Genomic DNA, 23,988 nt, shown 5'->3' on the forward strand with positions numbered 1-23,988 from the left:
TTTGTCATGTTATATATTAAAAAATTAAAAATTAATTTCAATAATTAAAACTATATATTTATATTTATTATCACTTCTAATATTGAACATCCAATAAAATTTACCAATCTTATAATCAAAATTTTAAAAAATAAAAACCGTGAAATGGATACCAAATAAAAGGGCCAAGAGCTTGTGAGATGTTATTTTGTTATGGATACAACATTGAAATGCTGTATCCAGTTATTGACCGGTTCCCATATTGTTCGCTGTGCAACACTCCAGGGCAGAGTCCTCGTCGTCTCAGATTAGCACTTTTGCTGGAAACAACTGAACGTATTGCTCCAAATCCAATCAACAATTCTACTTGCTGCAACGAATTAAATCCTGCCTATCCCCCTGCGGCCTGCATCAGTTATCACTTTGACAACAACAATGGCTTCCTCTCCATGTACTATGCATTTTCCAAAGGCACTGACCCTCAAAAAATATTTTAATTTCCCAAATGCATCCAATGGCCGACCTCAAGTCCGAACTGCATCCAATGGCCCAGCTCAGTTCCAAAAGTAAAAGGCTATTTGATAAATCGCCGATAGGATGTTGTACAAACTACGCAGACTTATGCAAGATATACCTTGTTAGAAACTGGAAAGATGCGCATAGAATGATATCAATTAAGTAAACTGAAAATTGTAGACTCATAAAGAAGATCTGATAAAATGAAGCAGAGAAAATCGAGTTCAAATTGAAATTGCAAAAGCTATTTGATATAAAATGGGTACTAATGAAGCAGAGAAAATCGAGCTCAAATTCAAATGTTCAAAAGCTATTTGACATATACGGGTACTCGATGCATATGAAAAAACTAGAATTTGCAATGATCATTTGATACATTTTGCAGCTAAGGGGAAATGACTGAACATATGGTTCGTATCAGAGTAAGCACAAGGAGAATAACTGCAGCAATTGTAGCAACACCTTTCCATAGGGTCGAGAAATACCGGAGCTTAAGGATTGCAAACCAACTATGTTGGCGAATAGCATTATATGCATTGAGCTTCCTAAAAAGACCAGAGTAATGGTTCTTCTCCACTTTAATATGTCTGCAAAGTTCATTGAACAAGCTTACTACTGCATTATGGCTGCCAAGCTGATTAATAATAATTATTCTTCGAACAAGTAAATCGATATCTTCAACAGATTTGATGAGATATTCCATTAGAAAGATGTAGTCACAAATGTACGTGTCATGTGGATAGTACCATTGCTTCCAAGCCATTATGTTTCGGTAAAACGATTCTGTCAATTCGTCCATTCTCAAGGGGGGATCTCTTAATTCTCCATTGTTTCCATTAAATTCTATCTCAAGCAAGCATCTGGTTGAGCTCACTTTAAATTTCACGCCGCTTCACGCAGCAGAACCGCACCGTATATAAATTCACCCTGCACCTTTCCCTCCTCTAAGCTTTCTTCTGGGTCATTTTCTCTCGGCTTTGGGGAAGACAGTTGCAATCCGGACCTTATCAGCTCCATCAAATGCTTTACCTTTGTTTGGATCCATTTGTAACAAAGGGATTCTTCAACGTTGCTGCGACGTGTCTGAAATGAGTGTGGTAGCTGAAATGTTCTTACCAAATCTGTGAAATGTTTTGCACCTTCAAGCTTGGATCTATACTCGCCATGGAGACTGTTTGGTGACAGTATATCTTCGATGGATACATTTTGATTGTAACAAAAGTTGAAGAACTGACATGTAAGGTGAAGAAAAGAAGGGAAGTTTGGATTACCAGGAAAGGCAAGGTCATATACTTGGCTGAGAACAAAGAAGGGAAATTGATTTTCGAGTAAGATCAAGTCTCTTTGAATATTATGTATCAACCCTGGTTTAGAAAATATAACATCATCTCTGGATTCCTTCTAATATTCTTTCCAGAAGAGTTCAATGAAGGTGGCATCCATTAAAATCATCCCTATCAACGACAAGTAATTGCAAATACCCCACCCCAGTCTCTGTATTGTTACATCTGACACCAAAGGACAATGGTGGTAGTGAATCGCAGCATAGGAACCCTGGATCTTTTCTTGAGAGTCCCTGATCAATCTCAGAAAATCGTTCAAGTTAGCCCTCTTCTCGGCTCGTTTCAGAAATGAGTATAGGAAACTCTGTTTACACAATTCCAAGCTCTCCAAAAATGGCTCATGAAGGCAAAGATGACCAACAACGACTAATTGAGGGCTGTAGGCTGCTTCATTCACTCTACGGAGTTTGAGGGGAACAGAAAGGATTAAATAATCAGGTTTCTCGCTGGTCTCTTAATTCTTATATAAATTTAACACATATTGAAAATCGTCTGCCAAAGTGTTAATTAGATCTTCTGAGAAATTATTATTTTCTACTATTTCCGCTCCTTGGATTGTTGCTAGATTGTCCATCGATCATCAGATTGTTTTCCGTCCTTCAACCTCCTCAGGATGAACATGAACTTTAGCATTAAAAAGAGAAAAACATAATCCCATTATTTTGTTTTCACTAGAAATTAATGTCTCGTGTTCAACAACCTTCTCTACATGAATTTTCACAAATCACAAATGTCGTAACGTCTAGATCCGGGGATCTATCGCTAGACATTGACTTTTAGGAGTCGCCACCAATCTTTTTTTGTCTAGGTGCGATTGGCCACCTAAGAAATCTGTCCTTTCAGGGAACACCTAAAATTAAGGGTCCCTAAAAGAATAGGTTCAGGTCTGCTAACCAGAATAGAGTTCGGGAGTTCGGTTACGTGTAAGGAAGGTTATAGCACCCTCAAAACGCCCATCAAAAGATGGTACCAGCTTAAATTTGTGTTATCCAAAAGCCTTAAAATTTTACCAAGTAATTAATTATTGAAAATTATTCTCAATTGACTCTAATACTTTTAGCAGAAAATTGAGAAAATTCCCTCACCTCAGGAGTATGCAAGAAAAACTACTGTTTCACTTGCAGAGGCTCCGTCGTCGAATTAGTTAAAGAAAAATCAAAATAAAAAATCAAAATAGAAAGGAATGAAAGAATGATTTTTTTTTTTGTAGGGAAAATTGATACTTTCAACTTTTCCCCACAAACATTTTTTTTTAAAATTTATTTTAAGGAAAATTGATACTTTCAACTTTTCCCCAAAAACTTTTTTTTTTTAAATTTATTTTTTTAAGGAAAATTGATACTTTCAACTTTTCCTCAAAAACCATTTTTTTTTAAATTTATTTATTTATTTATTTTTAAGGAAAATTGATACTTTCAACTTTTCCCTAAAAATATTTTTTTTTGGAAATTTTGATTTTTATTTAAAGAAAATAGAATAATAAAATAAAAAAAATGAAAGTGAAAATAAATAAAAATAAAAAAACAAAATAAAAATAAAAATAAAATAAAGATAAAAAGAATATTAAATAAACCTAATCTAATAAATAAATAAAATAAAAAACAAATAAACAAATAAATGAAAAAGAAAAAACCTGGAGCGGCTCGGATCGAGGCTCGGCTCGGCTCGGCTTGGAGGAAGGGCAGCACGCGCGGGTCAGGAAAGCTGGTCAACGCTCGGGTCGGGTCGGGTTCGGTAAAACACGTGGATCCTCTGGTTACTTAAGGCCAAAACGACGTCGTTTTGGGAGGGTATAAAAGGCAATCCCCTTCGTTTTTCGACAGAATGCTCCTCCCCTCTCTCTCTCTTCTTCCCTTTTCCTCTCCCTTCTCTCTAAAAGCTGAAGAACACCGGTGTCGGATTCTGGAAAATATCGTCGGAATCTGAAAATTTCACCGGAAGTTGGCCGGAATATCACCGGTTTCTGGGATTCTTCGTCGGAAACTGGGCAGGTCGCCGGAAACTTCAATGTTCGCCGGAATTGTTGCCGGAAAATTCAAATTTCGTCCGAATTTTCGCCGGAATCTGGAAATTTCTCAGAAATTTCCAGAAAAATTTTTCGCCAAAAATTTCTAAAAATTTTTTCTCACTCCCAAAACGCTCATAAACTTTTTCTAGCTTCCTATACGCCTCCTTTTCTCTCAAATCAGTAGCTTTGCTTACTGTTTTCTCCCCTCAGCATCTGTTCCAGGAGGTGCCTTTTATAGGGGTTGATCAGGAGTTCCTGATCAATCTCAATTCCTCCTTGGACGGGAATTCAATCTTTGAATCCAATTGGACTCTTCTGATTGAGTTCCCTTCCACAGTGGGATTCTTCATCTTTTAATCCCAGCCATCCAAAATTAAAATCAAAATAAAAAAAATACTAGATAATTAGAAAAGATAAATCAAAAGATATTATAGTATAAAAAAATTAAAAAATAATATCTGAAAATCGGGAAAAAAATCAGAACAGATAATTAAAAAAAATAATAACAAATAAAATAAGATAAACCCAAAAATATATTACAAAACAAAAACAAAAAATAATAATAATAATAATAATAATATAATAATAATAAATATATAACTATATACATATAAATCTAATCTAATAATAAAAAAAATAAATATATATATTAATACATAATAATAATAAATAATAAAATACATAAAATACAAAAGAAACAGAAAAAAAAATACAGGATAAAAATTGAATTGGGTCTTACCCATTTGGGCCAGGCCCAATTGATCTGGGCCCGGACCCAATTGGGTGTCTACAGCTGCCCCTCTTTGCACATTTTCTGTGAAACAGAAATTGCGCAAAGACGTAGACACCCAATCAAGACTCAACTCAACGTTGTCACTTTTTGTTTTTTTGTTTTTTATTTTTTTGACCAAAGCTCCTCTAAACAGAGGCTCAACGACTTTGAAAAATAAATTGCTCCTCTAAACAGAGGCACCACGACTTTGGAAAGTAAATTGCTCCTCTAAACAGAGGCACCACGACTTTTGAAAAGTAAATTGCTCCTCTAAACAGAGGCAACGAAACTTTGAAAGTAAATTGCTCCTCTAAACAGAGGCACCACTACTTTGGAAAAGTAAATTGCTCCTCTAAACAGAGGCATCACGACTTAGAAAAGTAAATTGCTCCTCTAAACAGAGGCAACGGAACTTTGAAAGTAAATTGTTCCTCTAAACAGAGGCACCACGACTTTGGAAAGGTAAATTGCTCCTCTAAACAGAGGCAACGGAACTTTGAAAGTAAATTGCTCCTCTAAACAGAGGCACCACGACTTTGGAAAGTAAATTGCTCCTCTAAACAGAGGCAACGAACTTGGAAAGTAAATACTCCTAGACAATCATGTCCGAAGGAGTTGAAAGTTGTGTTTGAGGGAATTTCAGGAGATCATGCCCAAAGGTCTTATAAATCAACCCTGATACCAAAAGACATCCTATTTCAAGGATTAGGAACTTACCTGACAAGTTTCTTCTCCATCTTGCAAAATATCTTCATATTTGTCTTCTCCATATGGGATGTTGGAACACCCCTGCTTCTTGAATTTATACACTATACTTTCCTGAAAGTAGTGTATGCTATGCAATGTGCATGATTTTCAATGCATGCTATGCAAATGTTGGCCAATTAATTCCTGTTCAATGTATGGTACTCAAGTTTCTCAAGCTCTTTTTTTCTTTCTTGGGTGTCAAGCCCTTTGATTCCTCAAGGATCCAATTGCACTGCTCTTCTAAGATCGAACCAGTATAGCTCTCAATTGTCCTTTCCACTCACATTCTTTCCTTGTTCAGTTTCTCAATACTTTGGAATAAGCTTCATCAATCGATCATCCCTTGACCATCATTCAATGAATTTCTCAGCACTAGCAAATTTTAAAACAAATTTCATCCACCATCACTGGGTCCTTGTCTCAGCATCAATCATTTCAAAACAAACTCTGTCCACTGATTGTTCCCACCATTCGACCAATTCATCCTTGTACTCATCACTTGGTTGTATCGCTTTTCAAGATTTGCCCCATCATATTCTCTATTTGGTCACATCATACATCCTTCTAAATCATCTCTTTTAGGTTTCTACCATTTCTTCATCATCTTAGATTTCTTTTCAAATGAATGTAAAATTCTTTTAAACACATATTCATTCATTCATTATCATTTCAATTCTTGACAAATATAATGCAATCGAGCATTTTCTCAATTCATTCTAGGGGTGAAACAATAAGAGAACAGAAGGTGAATTATGGTAAAGATAATCAATGGAGATCTATTTTGGTAGAAAATAAATGGGAAAGGAAATAAATTGGATGTCATTGAGGTGAATGATATGTCCAAATGATGAATATTCAGACCATTTTCAACATTAATCTAGGATTCTTTTTCAAAAACTCATTCCATTTACTGTTGAAGTCATCTTGAGCTTGGCGAACTCTGCCCCAGTCTTTGAGGGATCTTCAGATATCTTTGATCTTTCATTCATGTGAGCCATTTGACCTGGATCTTTTTTTTTTGGTACCAAAATCACCCTTTAAGGTTTTCAATTTGAATCTCTTTTTTTATTTTTTCATTTCCTCATTTTTTCCCCTTTTTTTTTCTTTTCTCATTTTTCATCCATTGTTGATATCTTTCGTGTAGCATGATTCCATTGCTTCATCATGAGCATGTCTTTGCTCAACCTATGATCATTCAAGTTGAGTATTCACATTTGATCCAAATGGACTTTTCAAGGTTGTAATGTAGGCCAAGGTGAAGGGTCATGAAAAAAAGATATAATAGGCTCAAAACATGTATTAAAAAGGTTCAAAACCAAAGGATCATTTGATACAACTTGGCATTTTGCCCCCACATCGTTTCACTACTTTTTCTTTCCTCACACAAAAGATTCTCATTACTTTGCCCCAAGTCATGTGTGGCTTTTATTTTTCTTTTGCTTTTCTTTCTCTTTCCATTTTTGAGACCTTTTGTGGTGTTTTTTTTTTTTTTTCAAAATTTACCCTCTAGTGTAGAGGGTGATCCTTGGTTGGGATTTTTCAAAAAAAAAATGATAAGCTCAAAGGGGTAACAATAAATGGTTTTTCAAATGGTAAAAGAAAGATAGCCATTTTTCATCTCAATTGTGAATACCTTTCTTGAACATCATCTATTGAACAAAGCTCATGAACTTGTATAAAAGATTGCACACCTTCAAGACATATCTATTTCACCTTCAGTAACAGCTTACTTTTTGCTCAAATCATCTCCTCACATTGACGTGGATGAGTTCTCAAAATTAAATCCCAGAATTATTGTTATCATTGTCTAAATATTCATCATCTGAAATCTAAGAAAGGGAGTATAAAGTTATGAAAGGTAACAAAGCATGGAGTAATGGTCAAGTGAAAGAGAAAAATGTAATGAAATGCATTGACTTGCCTTTATTAAAATGATAACAAGTGAAGTCATATTACAAAAAAAAAATCTAACATTGTTTGAAAAGAAATCCTAAAATGACAGAAGAAACCTTCAACCAGCCTTATCTCCATTTTTAAAATTGTCCCCCTATGCGATCAAGTGAAGAATCTCTATTGACATCTTGCCCCTCAATTCATTGTGAATCTCCGGATCCTTTCTGTTCTTAACTTTCGCTCAGTACACTAACATTAGGTGCTGTTGCTTTTCCTTGATCAAAACTTACCATTCCATCATTGATCAACCGTTGCACCTTATACTTTAAAGCAGTACAATTTTCAGTAGAATGGCCAGTAATTCCATAATGGTAGTCACAATGGGCTGTAGGATCATACCACTTTGGATAGGGTGGTTTAAGTGGTTCCACATGGCTGGGGGCAATCAAGTGACTATTATAGAGTTCTCGATATAACTTTGTATAAGTCATAGGGATTTGATCAAATACAGGTTTTTCTCGAGTAGTCCGTTGTTCTCGTGAGCCACTTGCTGGGTTAGTAGGACGAATTTGGGTTTTTACAGGAGCTTGAATGTTAAGGCGGTAAGTGGATGAATAAGATGGTTGTGGGGTTAGCTGGTATGGGTAGGATGAGGCATTATTCACAGCAGGATAGTATGGAGAGTAACCTTGGGATGGATAGGGTTGATAACCCCCGAATTGTTGTCTATCAAAGCTCACAGCTTGAGCTTCAGTTTCTTTCTTTTATGATGCCTTCTTGGTTTCTCCTTCTTTCAACTTGCCATTTTTTATGGCACTTTCAATAATTTCTCCAGAGATCATCATGTCGACAAAATTCTTAGTTGCATTTCCTATCATCTTTTCATAATAGGGAGGCTTCAAAGTACTGACAAATAACACTGTAGTTTCTTTCTCAGTCAAAGGAGGTTGTACTTGAGAAGCAATATTCCTCCACCTCTGGGCATACTCTTTAAAAGACTCATTTGACTTTTTCTCTAGATTTTGTAAAGATAAACGATCAGGGGCCAAATCGATGATGTGTCGATATTGACTGATGAAGTCATGAGCCATATCGCTCCAGGAGCGAATGTGGGTTCTATCCAACTGAACATACCACCTGGCAGCAGAACCAGTAAGACTATCCTAGAAGACATGCATCAAGAGTTTTTCATCATGTGCATGAGCTGCCATCTTTCTGCAATACATGGTGATGTGGGTTTTGGGGCACTTTGTACCGTCATATTTTTCAAATTTTGGTACTTTAAACTTATAGGGGATAACCACATCAGGAACTAGGCAGAGCCCAGTAGCATCAACTGACCCATAAAAGCTAAATCCTTCCACAGCCCGTAGCCTCTGCTCTAGCATGCTAATTTTGGAGCTTTCCTCAGCTTCCACCCTTATCTTTTCCTTCTCCTTCTCTTTTACATCATCTAGATCAGGAATTGGTTCTGCTGCCTTTTCAGTGAAGACAAGATTTATATAGCTATTATACTGCCCTGGGTTGAAAGTTGATGGCATTCCAGGATAGACGAAATGTTGTGGCAGGACCTCTTAGGCAGACTGGGCTTGAGGTGGGCCAAAACCTAGAGGGTACAAAGGGTCAGCCACTTCTTGCTGGCTTGTACTTCCTTCAACTCCTTTTCCTTTATTCATGTTATTAAGGGCCTCCAGAATCTTGCTTAGTTCACTTTCAATCTTCTCCTGAGCTTTTTCTAGCTTTTCAAATTTATGAGAACTTTCTTCCTCTATTTGCCTTGCTCTAGATCTTGTGTTGTATGGATAAACAGGGTTTTCGCTAGATGGAGCTATCTTGGGACCTTGAGTACCATACTTATGATTAGAAATGTTATGCTGTGCCTTATGTATGATGCTTTGATACACAAATGAAATGTACATTTTTCTGAATGAAATCTAGTATGAAATGAATGCAAATGATTGTGTTGAAACATGATCATGAAAAGAATATAGATGCATACAATCAGACAAACAACATAGTTAGTTCCGTGGATGAAACGAAAGTGATGCTGATGCATAATGTTACATATGATAAAAATAACACACAAAGTTAAACAATCAAAATGATTAGACAAACACCCTTTTTGTGTCCTAATTTCAGGGTATATTGGGTAGAAAGGGCTCTATCTTAGTGTAGGCACTCTTAAGGTTCACTACATGCGGTTTTAAGGTTAAAGTCTAAAGGTTCTCAAATTGCTCCTTACATCCCTGTCCATCACAGACTAGTAAGGCACCCTAATCCTCACCCATTACAGGCTACAAGCGAAAAATGTTTAATTTGAGTGGGAGTATTTCGCTAGCCACTACGGAGGCATTAGACCTCATGAAAGCAATAGGTACTTTACTCCCTCCTAGAGGGACGGAGCTCGGGTGTAAAGCTCATGTTATGCACATGCACATGAATGACATAATTAACAAAGTAAATAAAACATGAATGAATAACAACACATATATACAACAAGGTTCAATTTCATTTGGCTTTTGGATAACACAAATTATTTGCTGGCCTGACTCTCAACGTCCCCAGTGGAGTCGCCAAGCTGTCGTAACGTCTAGATCCGGGGATCTATCGCTAGACATTGACTTTTAGGAGTCGCCACCAATCTTTTTTTGTCTAGGTGCGATTGGCCACCTAAGGAATCTGTCCTTTTAGGGAACACCTAAAATTAAGGGTCCGTAAAAGAATAGGTTCAGGTCTGCTAACCAGAACAGAGTTCGGGAGTTCAGTTATGTGTGAGGAAGGTTATAGCACCCTCACAACGCCTATCAAAAGATGGTACCAGCTTAAATTTATGTTATCCAAAAGCCTTAAAATTTTACCAAGTAATTAATTATTGAAAATTATTCTCAATTGACTCTAATACTTTTAGCAGAAAATTGAAAAAATTCCCTCACCTCAGGAGTATGCAAGAAAAACTACCGTTTCACTTGCAGAGGCTCCGTCGTCGGATTAGTTAAAGAAAAATCAAAATAAAAAATCAAAATAGAAAGGAATGAAAGAATGATTTTTTTTTTTTGTGTAGGGAAAATTGATACTTTCAACTTTTCCCCACAAACATTTTTTTTTAAAATTTATTTTAAGGAAAATTGATACTTTCAACTTTTCCTCAAAAATATTTTTTTTTTGAAACTTTGATTTCCAAAGAAAATTGATACTTTCAACTTTTCCTCAAAAACCTTTTTTTTTTAAATTTATTTTTTTAAGGAAAATTGATACTTTCAACTTTTTCCTAAAAATATTTTTCGGAAATTTTGATTTTCAAGGAAAATTGATACTTTCAACTTTTCCTCAAAAACCATTTTTTTTGAAATTTATTTATTTTTTTTAAGGAAAATTGATACTTTCAACTTTTTCCTAAAAATTTTTTTTTTTGGAAATTTTGATTTTTATTTAAAGAAAATAGAATAATAAAATAAAAAAAATGAAAGTGAAAATAAATAAAAATAAAAAAACAAAATAAAAATAAAAATAAAATAAAGATAAAAAGAATATTAAATAAACCTAATCTAATAAATAAATAAAATAAAAAACAAATAAACAAATAAACAAATAAATGAAAAAAAAAAAACCTGGAGCAGCTCGGATCGAGGCTCGGCTCGGCTCGGCTCAAGGAAAAGAAAACGGCTCGGGGGAATGGCTTGGAAGCTCGACTCGGCTTGGAGGAGGGGCAGCACGCGCTGGTCAAGAAAGCGGGTCGACGCTCGGGTCGGGTCGGGTTCGGCAAAACACGCAGATCCTCTGGTTACTTAAGGCCAAAACGACGTCGTTTTGGGAGGGTATAAAAGGCAATCCCCTTCATTTTTCGGCAGAACGCTCCTCCTCTCTCTCTCTCTTTTTCCCTTTTCCTCTCCCTTCTCTCTAAAAGCTGAAGAACACCGGTGCCAGATTCTAGAAAATATCGTCGAAATCTGGAAATTTCACCGGAAGTTGGCCGGAATATCACTGGTTTCTGGGATTCTTCGTCGGAAACTGGGCAGGTCGCTGAAAACTTCAATGTTTGCCGGAATTGTTGTCGGAAAATTCAAATTTCGCCTGAATTTTCGCCGAAATCTGGAAATTTCTCAGAAATTTCCAGAAAAATTTTTCGCCAAAAATTTCTAAAAATTTTTTCTCACTCCCAGAACGCTCATAAACTTTTCCTAGCTTCCTATACGCCTCTTTTTCTCTCAAATCAGTAGCTTTGCTTACTGTTTTCTCCCCTCAGCATCTATTCCAGGAGGTGCCTTTTATAGGGGTTGATCGGAGTTCCTGATCAATCTCAATTCCTCATTGGACGGGGATTCAATCTTTGAATCCAATTGGACTCTTCTGATTGAGTTCCCCTCCACAGTGGGATTCTTCATCTTTTAATCCCAGCCATCCAAAATTAAAATCAAAATAAAAAAAATACTAGATAATTAGAAAAGATAAATCAAAAGATATTATAGTATAAAAAAATTAAAAAATAATATCTGAAAATCGAAAAAAAAATCAGAACAGATAATTAAAAAAAATAATAACAAATAAAATAAGATAAACCCAAAAATATATTACAAAACAAAAACAAAAAATAATAATAATAATAATAATAATATAATAATAATAAATATATAACTATATACATATAAATCTAATCTAATAATAAAAAAAATAAATATATATTAATACATAATAATAATAATAAATAATAAAATACATAAAATACAAAAGAAACAGAAAAAAAAATACAGGATAAAAATTGAATTGGGTCTTACCCATTTGGGCCAGGCCCAATTGATCTGAGCCCGGACCCAATTGGGTGTCTACAACAAACATTGGAAATGTTATGTGGGGAAAGCTATAGCTAATTTTCTTGAGCGAAGAAGTTGAATAACAATGTCCAATGAAGGGAAATAATGATAGAGGAAAATACTAAGAAGCAATAAATAAATTGGAGCCAGCGGTAAATGGTAGTTGAAGTACTGAAACCTTTAGGCTGTAGCTGTCTGCCTCTGGCAATGCTTATATATGAACCACAACAGTTGATTCCTGGAGAGTAGCTCTTCTTTGAAAACGAGAGGAAGCCAATGAAAATAGAAAAAATATCAGCTTATATTTTCTCTTCTTGAATTAGTTTTCACTGCCGTTCACCTAGCAACCTAGCCAAGCGTGAGTGTCACGGACCTAAAGAAGAGTCCTGAATCCCACACCGAACATAATAGGAAGGTCACTGGGGTATATAAGAGTTCACACCACCTCTGCCTTGTAAGGCGCCTTTTGTAGGATAAAACCGTGAGGTCAGGGGGGCCAGAGCGGACAATACCTCACAAGGGTGTGAACCGAGATAGATAGGCTGATCTAGGACACCAGAAGGGTGAATGCCCGGAGCCGCACGAGTTCAAAGCTTAAGTCTCGACCCGTGACAAGTGGTATCAGAGCTAGCCCTAAACCGTTCGATCCACGTCGAGCACCTTGAGGGAGATAGGTAGGGTAACCAGCCTCCATGACGAAGGCGTCACGAGGTTGTGTGCGAAAGAATGTCACGGACCTAAAGAGGAGTCCTGAATCTCACATTGAACATAATAAGAAGGTCACTGGGATATATAAGAGTTCACACCACCTCTGCGCATGACATGAGGGCTCTGATAGCAATGAAATGCATGTGGTATTTAGCTATTTTTTAATCAGCCACTTATCAAATTTGCCTTTTCCTAGAGAATCATTTTAATTTATTTAGTATAGTCCAATATGTAATAGGATAATATTGCCAAGTTCACAACAAATTAATTGCTCCAATTTGCTAGCTAGTCAATGGTCTTACTATTTTCAAACTGTCATCAACTCACAATTGAACTTTGGTTTGAGAGTCCAATATTTATTTAAATACAATTAGATGAGTCCCCACACATTAAAGTGGGTTAAAAAATTTTTTATTTTGTCATTCATATTTATTATTATTTTTTAAAATTATTTAATTTTAAAAAATAAAAAAATGATAAAAGGTGAAAAAACCAAATGAGGATAATACGTGAATATTTAAATTGGTCTCTTATCTCAAATGGATTTGATACCAATTTTTTACAAAGGTGCCTATATTCAATCAAAATGGATAGAAACCTATATGATACGATTGTTTTATTATTCCCATAAATTGACTTATTTTATTATAAAATCTATCTAATTAAATAAATAAGCAAATGGGAGTCTTACGCAACACCTAATTAACATTTTTTTCTTACAAAATTTAGATAAAGTTAAATATATACAAAACATATAGCATGGAGTGACTTGAGGCAGAACATCCTAATTTTTTTTTATTCATTCCTATCTTTTTTATAAGAAACAAATATGATTTGATTTGATATTGATTTTTACAAAAACACCAATATTGAATCGATATGGATCAAAACATTTTGGATATTAATCTTTTTATCAAACAAAAAATGCAAGGGGTTAACATCTTTTTGTTTTATCATCTCTGTTCACTTTTTTAAAAATTTATCTCATTAAAAAAATGAAAAAAAATTCAAATAAGGGTGATAGGTGAATACCAAAATTGACATCCTATTATCATAAAATATATCAAATTAAAAAATAAAAATCTAAAACAAAAAAATTATAAAAAGAAAAAAATTTTATATCATGAATTTTTAAAAAGATTAAAAAGAAAATTTTAAATAATCATATTAAATGATCCCATATTAAAACAAATTTTAAATATATTTTTTAAAATATTAAATGTTTTTTTAAAAAAAGTAAATAACAAAAAAAAAGGTAAAGCAAAAAAGAAGTCAAATAACTTAACATATGGCATATTGACATATTCTTAATATCAAGTGAGGCTTAAAAAATATAAAAATTTATTTGTTAAAAAATATATTTAAAAAAAAAGAAAAACAAAACAAACACATGACATATCATTTATATCAATTAGGTAGAACAAAAAAATAAAATTTAAAAAACTATATTAAATTTTTTTAAAATTTAAAAAAGAAAAAAGTTAAAAAAAGTAAAAAAAAAAAAAAGTTCGCTATGAACGGATACCAAAAAAAAAACAAAAAAACCTTTTAAAATAATATCTTTATAATTTTAAAAAATATTTATTAAATAATTTAAAAGAAAAAGTTTTAAAACAAAAAAAAAAAAAACGAAAAAAGAAACCTTGAAAATGATGCGCATTAGCCCAAGGAACGAACCGTACATTTCTTAAGTGTGTCCTATAAAAAAATTTCCAAAAAATCTTTATTAAATATTTAAAAAAAAGTTAAAAGTGGTAAAAAAAAAAGTAAAAGAATAAAATTTTGTATAAGTGAATTCCACGCATAAGAATACTATTTTTTAAAAATATATATTTAAAATTTTAAAAATATTAAAAAAGGAAAAAAAAGCATGTGTCAACATACAATTGATATCAAATAGATTCTAAAAAATAAAAATTTTAATAATATTTTTTAATTAAAAAATAAAAAATGTAAAAAAAAAAGAAAAGTAAAAATTTTTTTGATATAAATGGATACCAAATATAAAAAATAAAATCTTCAAAAATATATTATTATAATTAAAAAAATACTTATTACATAATTTAAAAGAAAAAGTTAAAAAATAAAAAAAGCCAAAGAGGGGCATAAAAAAAAAAAAGAAACCTGAAAATGACAGGCGATAGTTTAAGAAAATGGTACTGTTGATTGTATGCCACTAGAGTAGGTCTTAAAAAATATATAAAAAGAGTTTTATTAAATATTTATTTAGTTTAAAAATTAAACAAGAAAAAAAAATGAAAAAAATTGACATAAGTGAATCTCACATATAAAATTACAATTTTTATAAATTTTATATTTTTTATAATTAAAAAATATTTATTAAATTAAAAAAAAGCTAAAAATAAACATACTAAAATTTAAGTTATGGATATGGATGTATATTCGAATTAGAAATTGGTATTGTTGCTAATTTTCTAATTAGTGTTTTTAGTTTGCGCAAATTTTTATTTTATTTTGTTTTTCAATTTATAAATGGCTCCTTTGCTAGAATCAAGACAGGAAGTTAATCCTCAGACAAACTTCTCGCTTTGGGGACGGGATAGGAGTAAACATAAAAGTTAAATACAACAAAAAAACATTTTTAACAAAAAAAAAAAACTAGTATAACAAAAAGTATGCTAATTAAATTCAAATAAGTTGGCAATATGATAGAATAAAAATATAAAATGAATAAATTTCTAAAGAAAATAAAACACCTGTTAGCTATCAACGCAAACACGTTCCAGTGGATCTGTCTATGGTTTTGAGTGTTTGAGCTAAAACAATTGATTTCGATCTAACAACACAAAAGCATGCACTTCAAAGCAAAATGAGTGTACAAATCGTTTGTATCAGAGTAAGCACAAGAAGGGTAAGTGCAGCTACTGTGGTAAGTGATGGTAACACCTCTCCATAGAGTTGAGAAATAGTGGTGTTTCAAGGTTGTTATCCAATTATGATGGCAAACTGCAGTGTATGCATTGAGCATCTTGAACAGACCAGAGTAATGGCTTTTCTCCACTTTAATAAGTTTGCAGAGTTGGTTGAACAGAGTTACTACTGCTTCATGGCTGCCAAGTTGGTCGAAGATAATTCTTCTTCGAACAAGTACATCCACATCTTCAATAGATTTGATTAGATATTCCATTAGAAAGATATAGTCGCAAATGTAAGCCTCATGTGAATAGTGGCATTTCCCAGGCGATGACGTTTTGGTAAAATGATTTAGTCAAATCATCCACTTTCAAGGAGACTATTTTCAGCTCTCCAGTGTTTCCATTAAATTCTATGTCAAGTAAGAATCTGCTTGACCTTACTTCAAATTTCACACCCACTTCACGCAACATAACTACTGCACTGCATAAACATTCCCCTTGTTGATTGCCTTCCTCCAAGCTGCTTTCTTCAGGTTCATTTTCTCCAGATTTTGGGGATGATGGTGTCAATATTGAAGACGTTATCCGACCCGCCCTGAAATGTTTTACTTTTATTTGGATCCGTTCATTAATAGTCGCAATACATCTGAGGTGATGAGTGTGGAATATTATGTGGTAGGTGAAATGTTTTGCTCCAGCTCTAATTTTTATCTATATTCCCTATAGCAACTTTTTTATGATAGTACATCTTGAATGGCTATGCTTTGATTGTAATAATCACCGAAGAAATGACAGGTAAGATCAAGAAAGGAAGGGAAATTGGGATCTTCAGCAAATGCAAGGAAGTTGATTTTCATGTAAGAGCAAGTCACGTTGGATATTATGTAGCACACCTGCTCTAGCAAGGAAAACATTGTCTTTGCATTCCTTTAAATATGCTCTTAAAAACAGTTCAATGATGATGCATGTATCCACTAAAATTGAAACCAATGAATTCCACCTACAACTCTTCTGTATCTTCTCCTGTGTTTCATCAGATAAAATGTGGCAAGAACGGAGAGCAATTACCTCGTAACAAGCCTTGATCTTTGGTAGCAAGTCGTCGATCAATCTGAGGAAAATTTTAAGGTTAGCGCCTGTATTGGTTTCAGCTGCCCTTTTCAGAAATGCGTAAAGATGGTTCCATTTACAACGTTCCAAGTTCAGTAATTAAATCTGGTTGACTATAGCAAAGAAGACCAATAATGAATAATTGTGGGTTGTAGGCTGCTGCGTTTACTTCACGAATTTTTTGGGGGACATGATAGCAACAGCGATCAGGTCAAGAGAGGCACAAAATTCTCATAGCTATGTCCTGCATGATCCTGAAAACATACAAGTTCATACAATCCAAAAATATCCCTTTAAATCCTCTCAATCTCCTAATCCTGTTTTCCTAATCAGATTTCTAAGAAAAACTTTAGATTATAATAGATCTAAAGGCAAAGCTTCTTCTGCCACCATCCAAAAATTATCACAAGACACCACGCAAACAACGTCAAGCCACCAAAAACATCCCTTCTTTTTTCACAAAGACAAAAACCCATAAAAGCAACCTCATAGCAAACTAAACTCGAAACCCTTAGGAATACAAACTCTCTGCTAAATAGAAAAATGAATGCTCATTGCATTTTTCTTTTGATTGTTATTATTTCTCTATTGTGGATTGTCTGTGCTCTCTCTCTGTATATTTTTTGGTTGCCGTCGATGATCCTATTATAGTGAAATTTTTGCTAAAAATTCTAGGATTTCATTAAAGATGAATCGTCTACTATTTTGATTTTGAATTTTATGATAATGTTTTCCTGCATTTTTCTGATTTTGTCTTTATTTTGATTCTCCATATTTCTTTAAGAATTTCTTTTGCAAAACTTTCGATTCATTAATTCTGATTTCAATTAAGAAGATTTGAACAGATTTGATTGCTTTACTCCTTCCCTTAATTCTCATAGATTCAAAGATGATTTTCCAAGGAACTGAGACCGAGTTTGTAAACTTTCCCCTTTTAATTTTTTATTTTATCTCTTTTTTTTGTTTTTCTATTTTTATCAAAATTAAAACAAAATCAAGAATGAAAATGAAAATGAAAATAAAAATAAAAATAAAACAAAAATAAAAACTTAGGCTATTCTTATTTGGGTTTAAGACACCCAATCATGATTTTGGGCTCAAAGATCAATCATGAATAAACAATAAAGCCCAATTAACAAATAAAAACATCCAAAAAATCAATCTCTAAATCAATGCCTAATTTGGGTTAAAATCGAAGCCGATCAAAAGATTAAGCCATAAAATTTCAAGAACGAATCAAGTAATGAAATTCGCATTTTTAAACTTTAAACAAATTAGAGCTTTATTGAGTCCAATTAATAATTCTAAATGACAAATACTTGAATAAAATTAAATGTCTATAATAATACAAATTTGCAATTGTTGAGTACGAATCATTCATTTTAAAGTTAAGTATGAGATCCAATTTAGGATGTACGTGGTTTCTTAATTTCCAAGATGCATGATATCTTCCATCCAAATTTAATTTTTTGGCACCAAAATATTTAGAAAGATCATTTTTGGACGAAAATTTTGCTACCCTTTTGGGAAAATCAATCCAATTTTTTTCTTCTTTTTACTCTATGGATGTGTACACCTATAGATAGATGTCAATTTCACTTACACAATAAAAAATTCGATTTTTTATCCAAATAAAAATATAGAAAAGTATTATATTGCAAAGATGCGAATTGAAGATGAGTATGATTTTAAATTTTTTATCAAATATGAAGATGGGTATGAATAATATAACATCCATCGTGTACTTATACTTATACCCATACCCTACACATATATTTAATAAATAAATTTTTAATTAAATAATATAAATTATTATTTTAAATTAATTAAAATTAATATATTTTTATTTAAAATATATATTAATATATATTTATAAAAAATTTTACATAAATATGCAAGATAAAAATATAAAAACTAAAAATATAAATTTTATTTTTATTTTTATTTTTTAAAAAAAACTATAGGTATAAGAATTATTTATACTCATAAATATTCACGAAAATGAAAATAGAGATAGATTTAAAATATCCATTGACTCTAAATACAGAGATTAATATAATATAAAAATCTGAAAATAAGAAGAAAAATACTTTATTCGCCTCACATCTTGCCTGTTTAATTTCATACATGCATGCTTTAATTATAAACCTTACAGCCTATATCATTAATGGAAACGTCAGCTATACATTTGTCATCTACCATTGCTCAAATATTTTGCGTAGAGGACTCTTCTCTAGAGCGACCAAATGGTGTTCATGGGTTGATCAGTCTAGTCTAATTGGGAAAATATAAGACTAAGTTCAGACTTCAGACCCCACTCGATCCTCAAATTTTTAATAATGTTTAATTACCGTTGTTCTACCTTGCTTGGGCTACCTTAAAGCTTCCGGTTCATACCAGATTTGGAGCTACAAACTTGTTGCCAATTTTGAAGTGATTTTGTTTGGAACCATAGTAGGATTTGTAGGAACTTATTCAACCACATCAGAATTACTTTTGAGGGCTTTTTAAATGCTAGGATTGTGCTATTATAAACCAAATGAAAACGACATTTTCAGTTTGATAAATTAAACAAAATTGATTTGTTTTATTTAATGTGTATTTATAATCATAATGGTTCAACCGTAAATAAAATTGAACATTTTATTTATGATAATTGTAGCGTAGATCACAGCTAATTAATGGATTGGACATCCAGTTTGTAATTCCCTAATACATAGTAATCGTGGCATCGAATGAATCAAATAAGATTTAATTTAAATGATTGTTTTAATTAAATCTTATAATTAGAACAAATATATCTTCTTCTTTTTTTTTTGTAGTTGAGTTTATCAAAATTTGAACCCTAATTATTTAAATTAAAAAATATTCAATATTTTACCCAATTGTTAACAAATATACTCATATTCTTAGTCTTGAGTTTAACGAAGGAGGTGGACTTTAACCAAGCCAGCCCTTCTTATGAAGTGGCTATGGAGATTTCCAAAGGAAAAGAAAAAGCCATGGTGCTGCTAAGTACCTCTCCAATGGAAAAAATGGATTAACCAACCCTCCTAAAAAATATCACTACAAAAAAAAAATGGACATTTAGTATCGATCAAAGTCTTTGCTATATATCAATTTATTTAAGTGTTTTAAAATGATTTTTGTAATTATGGGATCATTGCTAATAACCTCGTTGTTTTAGAGTTGTTGCAATAACAAATAATATCGTTGGTAAAAATAGATTTTGTAACAACTTTTGGTTGTTGCCATATAAATCATTTATTTGTAACGATAAAAGCCATTGTTTAAAATCTTTTATTAGCAATAGTATTTTTTGGTTAAAAAAAAGTTAATGCAACAATATTATTCTGGCTACAAAAAATTTATCGTAACAATATTTTATTTGTTGTCAAATTTTTTACACAACAAAAAAACATAATTGTTAAAAACTGTTTTTGTAATGACAAATAGCATTGTATAATCTTCATTTTAGCAATCATATAAGTTGGTTGCAATAAATGTTACGTCATAATATTATTTTAATTACATAAAAGATTTTGTAACGATTACATGTTATTGTTTAAACTTTTTCTAGCAACCATAAAATATTGGTCGTAAAAACTCTTATATAACCATATTCATGTGGTTATATAACATATTTCGTTACTGTTAAATGTCATTTGTTAAATTATTTTCAACAACCATTAAATATTGGTTGCAAAAACTTTTAAGTAACCATATTATTATGGTTACATAACATATTTCATTATGATTAAATATTGGTTGTTAAACTATTTTCAGTGATCATTAAATATTGGTTGCAAAATCTCTTAAGTAATCATATTATTGTGGTTATATAACATATTTCGTTACAATTAAATGTCATTTATTAAACTATTTTCAACAAACATATAAATTGGTTACAAAACTTTTAAGTAACAATATTGTTTTCATTACATAACATATGTAGTAACAATTAAATATCATTGTTATAAAAATTTTGTCATAACAATAATATTTTCATTGCCTTATAATATTTTGCAACGTATATTTTTTTTATATATAATTGCTAATTATGTTAAGCATCATGATTTTTTGTTGTTACAAACAATAATTTTAACAAGAACTATAATCGTTTTAAAATCTTTTACATAACTATTAATTGTCATTGGAAAGATATTTTTCACAATGATTTATATAATTTTAACAGTAAATTTTATCATTGCGATTATTTTGACACAACCAAGTCAAATAATTGTAGCAATGACTATTTTTTTTACATAAAAATTTTTAAAATAAATTTATTGTTGCCAATTGTCAAATAATCAAATTTATTATTTTATTTGCAAATATAATAAAAAATAAATTTAAGATTGTGTTATCAAACATTTACAATGAATCATGTCATTCAAAAATTAATAAAACAATATTATTCTATGCTATGATTTTTATTTTTCAATCATATACGTTGAATCATTTGCCCACCCACATGCTCTCAAACATTTACCCACCTTCATACCAATCATACCCCAATATTTTTTGGTTTGAAGAACAAACTATGCTATAACTTGCAAGTAGATTTGATGATGACATGATCCTTGATACAGCCATTTGTCCTTAAAGTGAGATGAAGTCATTTCCACTAACCTGGAGATATATCCTGCATCTAGAAATGTATTATTTGGTTTAAAGAAACTTTCAGGCAGAACTTGGGTTAGACTTTGATTGGGCAATGGTAAGCCGATTCGCTTCTGGGATTATGTTTGGCCAAATATAAATGGATGTAGTGGGTCAGAGCTCGTTTGTTTATCTCTTAGATTAATAATAAGATATTTAAATAAAATAGAAATGGCAGCTTTTTCTCATTCTACTCGAATTTAGCGGACCTTTGGCTTACCATGCTCCAGAGTATACTTTTTAAGCTCCTTTATATTATGTTTATTTCTGAACAAACCAGTCATTGGTTGTTGTATGTTTAGTTGACTTTTTGTATATGGTTGGTTATGCTTAATTCTGATATAAAAGCTAGGAAATTTTATTACGTTTAATTCCATTCTTGTATCTTACGTTTAATTCCATTCTCAAATAACAACTAGGAAATTTTATAAAAGATTAATTTAATTTTTTATAAATGAAATTAGGAAATTTATTTATTATATTTTGATATATTTTTATTTATCTTAAAAACAAATATTTTCACACATAATAATTTCTTTGACTATAGGTAAAAGGGATTAATCCTTTACTAGGGGATCGACCCATTTAAATTTATTTTTTAAAATAATTTAGACGGACTTGAATCATACTATCTACAAATATGGTAAGGCATATCAAAATTTGAGACACGAATTATTAAATTAGATTGGATTTTAGTAAATATGTATGGTGTTGATATCATATTTAAGTTTGGCATTAAATATAATCTAGGCCAATAAACACTTATAAATACAACAAAACCCTAAGTAGAATAGAGAAAATGATTCTATAGTTTTTTTTGGCCACAATATAAAAAAAAAACTTTATATAATGGATGAAAATGCTTTTTTTTCTTTCGTAAAACAACTCTTGATTAAAAAATGTAATATTTCATCAATGATGAAACATAATTATTCTTACTACACAAATACAATTTTTATTGAATCAACAAACATTACTTTTAATAATCTATGTTTTAATTTATGAAAGCTAACTAAACAGTTTGTCACTAATATTAAATATTGGGTTCACCTAAATTATTTCAAAAAACTTTATTTTCTAATATGGAATAACAAGATCACCAATATTCTAAACTGGCAACATATATCATATGATATACTTCTATCGTAATTGACAAAAAAGGTTAGTAATGTTCATATTGTCGTTCAAATAACAGCTCACTAAAAAGGCACCAAAATTATATTTGAGATAATTCAAGGGCTTTCTAACCTAATCAATCTATTACATAAATTTCATCAAAGATCGGCTAGGTGAAGCTTCGTAAATTTTGTACTTACTATAATTTTTTTATTTCTGCTAAAAATATCAACGAAAATCACGTGCATGATAATGACAATTCTCCAACCCTTTTGAAACCGGAAACCAAATATTGTTAAAAAAAAAAAAAAGGTAAAAATCAACCGACACTAATATAAAATTAAAAAATTTTATATTTTTAATCATTAATTTTAATAAAAATAAAAACACTGTTAAATTATTTTTTCTTTTTAATTTGTCTCTTTTATCTTATTTATTAAAATCAATAATTAAAAAAATAAAATTTTTAATTTTATATTAATACAAATTGATCCTTTTTAATGATAAAGTATGTTTTATATAAAAAAAATTAAAATATAATATTAATGGGCTTTTCAAAATTAAATATCAAGATTACTACATCTATATATATAATTTTATTATAATTTTTTTTTCTTTGATTAATCGGTGTTTCTTTAATTAAAAAAATTACTTTCCAATCATATCATAATTAGTCCATAATATAAATATAAGTTGTCAGGATTCCATTCATTTAGATTAGACGAGAGACTTGACTTCTACCTACCATCGTTTTAGAAGTCCTTCCCCACCTAAGAGACTTTACTTCTACCATGTTATCTTATCCATTACCAAGGAGGCCAACAGTATATCTTATTACTAAAGGTCCGTTTGGATGCAATCGGCAATTGGATTCCTAGTGAGGGATCGATTGCCGTTCAAATCTGTACCAACCGGCCAGTGGAAATCCAAACGGGTTTTCGGCACCATGAAATATGTGGCAATTGGCCAACAGATTTAAATGGGTACAATTGCCAACTGCATTTGAGCTTTTATTTTTGTTTTTACTTCTAAAATTGTAATGTTGATCTAAAAATGTTCTCATCTCCATTTTTTCTTTTTTTTTTTTCTTTTTATTATTATATAATAAATTAATAAATAATATTATTATATGATAAATAAATTTTATTTTGTTTTAATTTTTTATTATTACTTTTTAATTATTATTAATAAAACTACTATTTAAAATAATTTTTTAATTATTTATTAATTTTATAAAATTAAATTATTTAAAATTTTTATTAAATACAATTGTTATTTTAATATTTTTAATAATAATTTTTTATTCTCATTTCAATCAATCTCATCGTCACCATTATTTTTATATCTAAATATATATTTTATCATTAATTTTAATTTTACTATTAAAATAACTAATATTACATTTACCATTATTTTTAATTTCATTGTCCATCTAAATTGGTCTAAAACT

General features: G+C 31.2%; 1 pseudogene; it reads right to left on the reverse strand.

Moving 5' to 3' along the window:
* Positions 1-880: 880 nt before the first annotated feature.
* Positions 881-15,922, reverse strand: LOC149511587 (UPF0481 protein At3g47200-like; annotated as a pseudogene).
* Between the last annotated feature and the right edge of the window lie 8,066 nt (positions 15,923-23,988).

The sequence above is a fragment of the Durio zibethinus genome, chromosome 25 (genome assembly GCF_047325235.1).
Source record: "Durio zibethinus cultivar Kanyao isolate XHJ-2024 chromosome 25, ASM4732523v1, whole genome shotgun sequence".
Taxonomy (NCBI): Eukaryota; Viridiplantae; Streptophyta; class Magnoliopsida; order Malvales; family Malvaceae; genus Durio; species Durio zibethinus.